Here is a 3358-nt window from a genome sequence, read left to right on the forward strand (position 1 = left end):
CAGTTACAAATTGTAGAGCGGTATCGATTAGTCGACTGTAAATTAATCTGCAACTATTTTGACGTTGATTTATTGTTTGTGATTTTTGTTTTTCAAGCTAAAAGGCCAAACATTCTCTGGTTGCGGCTTTTCAAGTGTGGCAGTTCAGCTTTTCTTTGTCTTATGTGGTAGTAAGCTAAATATATTTAGGTTTTAGACTGTTGTGCGGACAAACCAAGGACAACTAAATATAAATTATTAAACTCATAACAATTTTCCGCTTTTTGCAGAATAATCTGCAGATTAATCAATAATCAAAATAGTTAGATACAACCTCATATGCGCTGAACTTTCCATAATGCTACCAAAGATAAGTGTTACACTCAAGTCCAGCTTGGTCCAACTGAAAATAACACTATGTAGTACACCTGTGTTCCACTCTGGTTGGATATGGACTGTTTGGAATAAATGTCCCCCAGAACGCTTTAGTCTTGTCCTGTTCAGGTCTTGTCAGAGGGTCAGCTGTATATGTCTGTGTCACTCATTGTGTCCCAGTGGTTACATACCACATGGCTGAAGACAAAGTAGAAGACGTCTGTGATTCTAGCTCCAGATTATCCTGTTGTAAACTAGGCTGATGTTTAATGATATAGTCATTTTTTTGTGAATGTAATGCAGCAAAATCTGCTGTTCAATTTAGAGGGTATGTTCATCATGCATTACTTTATTTTGCCATAAACACTGACTTCAAGTCTGCCATCTCAGCAAGGCTCATTCGCATGCTTATCCAGGCTGTAACTAACCCGGAAATCCAGAATCCACGCAAGAGCACAATTTGAATTTGCTCAGTGAGTTACTCTGGCATTGAGTACTGCTGCTCATTAACTACACCCTTGTAGCCAAACCGCACCAGTCACATCGGTGTATCTGATATAGGCGGGCCAGAGGCGGGCTAAACAGATGACGACAGTTTAATCTAGTTATTTCCGCTGGTAGCTAAGCGTATGGGGCTCTGGATACGTCGCCCCGTGTGTTGTTGTGATTGGTTGTAGTGTTATCCAATTGCGTGCAGTGAGATTTTTAAATGCACGCTTGGTGCCGCCCTTCAAGATGGCTGACTTTCATTACTTGATACCAGACCCTTAATCATTCAGGCTAGGCTGTAACCATTTTCCACCCTCTTTTTTTGAACACAGATTACTGAGTAAATTCAAAACCCTAAAAGAAATGTTGAGCTGATATGTCAACATTTGTACATGTTATCCAATCCTGTTGTGCTAATTCAGTTGCTTGTGATCTTGGTAGAAGTTATTTTTTTTTTTTTTAATCCCCCCCTTTTTTTTCTTTTTTTTTTTTAAAGCTTTTTAGACATGGGCAGGGGGATCCCTCTATACCTTTGCCCATGCCTTGGATTGGTTGAAGTGCTTTTGTTTGAAATCTTTGAAGGTTTATATCAACCCAAGTCATGAATTTGCACATCAACTCTGAAATCACAAAATATTGAATTTAGAAAATGAACTTTTTGAGCTGAGGAACAAAATGGGAACTGGTCCCCAGAACAAGGACTTCTGTTTTAGGGTTCAGTGTAGTGTCACTTGCAGCCACATGGGGGCGGTAGATGTTCTGTTACCACCTCTGCCCTGTGCTCTTGTCTACTTGACAATGATCATTTGCAACTTGCTGTAAAAGTCATTTTCAACTTGGGTTGTGCAAATGTAAACATGTTAGAGATCATAAAACTGAAATATGCTGCTGCACCACCTACTTTTATAATGTTTTCAATAAAATCAACTGAAAACCTGAATTTGGTCTCATCATAGTCTCATAAAGAGGTTAGTATGAGTGGACATTTTAAAGAACTTACCAACAGCATTTCATCTAGTTTGGTTATGTCATAGAATGCATTGACTTTTATTTAATTATAATGTACTCCTTATAGACAAAGACGCAATGTTTTTTTAAACAGACAGAAGCTGTATCCATGATGATTGGTTAAACACATTTTCCACTGATAAGGCCAACCGGCTGAACAACCTCAAGCAGATGAGATTGTTATGAAACCTTGAAACTAAGTAGCAGATACTTTAGCTGTTTTTTTTTTTTCTTTCACACATTTTACATACTAAACCAAAGGCAATATTCAGAAAAAAGGTAACCTATTCAAACTACATCTTGGCCAAATGATGTCCATTTTTTTTAGCGCTGCATGTTTGCAACAGTACAACACTTTCCTCATGCTTTGAGCCAGTGGTTCTGAAACTTTTCCACATGAAGAACTCCTAAACTGACAAACTAGACTATAGGCATTCTAGGGGTGGGGGGGGGAATCGATACAGCATAGTATCGCAATATATGTGTTGGCCTTTTTGTCTGCTTGACAATTCCATTTTGCAGCAATACAATTGATGTGATATGAACAAACAGAGAAATGTATAATTTTAGATAAAACAGATGTTGACAAAGTTTTCTTTTGGGGACATCGTTTGAAATTGGGAAAAATTAGAAGTTGGAAAAAAGGTTGTAAATTGCAAAATATTGCAGAATATTGCAATATGTTTAAAATCGCAATATCGTATCGTGATGATATCGTATTGGGAGGCGTCTGGTGATTTCCACCCCGAATGCCTTCTGTCGTTGTGTTACTTCTGCAGGGAAGTAGTTTGACATTTTAGATAACAAAATGATTCCCCTTGTTGGTGGGGACCCCCGGAACACCCTCAAGGACCCCATTTCTGGGAAGCAGTACTTTAAGCAACTACCTTTCTCATTATGGAGTAAGTATTTGCTGAGGTACTAGAGCAGGTTGCCCATTGACTGAAGGATTGGTGCTTCAGTCTCCGGTCTGTGCGTTAGTGGCCTTAGCCCAGACACTAAACCCTGCTGCCTTTAATCGTTATTGTGTGCATGTATGCTTTGTTCCGTTCTCAGGTTAGTAGTCTTTTTCATTTTAAAGGTTATTAAAATCCTCATTTCCTAAGAAGTTTCTTGTAAAGTAACTACAGTGGCTTTAGAAAGTTTACACACCCATGCTAAAGTTGATTAAAAAGTTGACCAAGACCTAGAGATTGGCATGGTTTTATTTCAGTTAGCTTAATAGCTGGTTTGATTTACATTGAAAGATGTTCTTATGGAAAGTTCCCCATGCCAGTCTCTGGGTATGGTGAAGGATATGTGATGATGTGGGGTGATCTTAATTCCAAAGGCCAAGGGAGCATCATCAGGATGCATAGTATCAGGATCCATGAAATAACTGGTCTTTAAAAATAAAATGTGCCTGCCTCTATGGGAATTTAACCTAGGGGTGTGTATATTTATACCCTCTGTATTTTAAGGAAGAACATTTACATTTTAGTCATTCACAAAGAAAATTGGTGTCCTT

General features: G+C 38.4%; 1 long non-coding RNA gene across 1 annotated transcript in view; it reads left to right on the top strand.

The window, feature by feature from the left end:
• The first annotated feature begins 1142 nt into the window (after window positions 1–1142).
• The window catches only part of LOC116693329 (uncharacterized), a 16787-nt gene continuing 14571 nt past the window's right edge, over window positions 1143–3358 (top strand). The window contains exon 1 of the long non-coding RNA XR_004332900.1: window positions 1143–1286. This is a non-coding gene — a long non-coding RNA (uncharacterized LOC116693329). The remainder of the gene's footprint in view (window positions 1287–3358) is intronic.

Source organism: Etheostoma spectabile, chromosome 8, assembly GCF_008692095.1.
Source record: "Etheostoma spectabile isolate EspeVRDwgs_2016 chromosome 8, UIUC_Espe_1.0, whole genome shotgun sequence".
Classification (NCBI taxonomy): domain Eukaryota; kingdom Metazoa; phylum Chordata; class Actinopteri; order Perciformes; family Percidae; genus Etheostoma; species Etheostoma spectabile.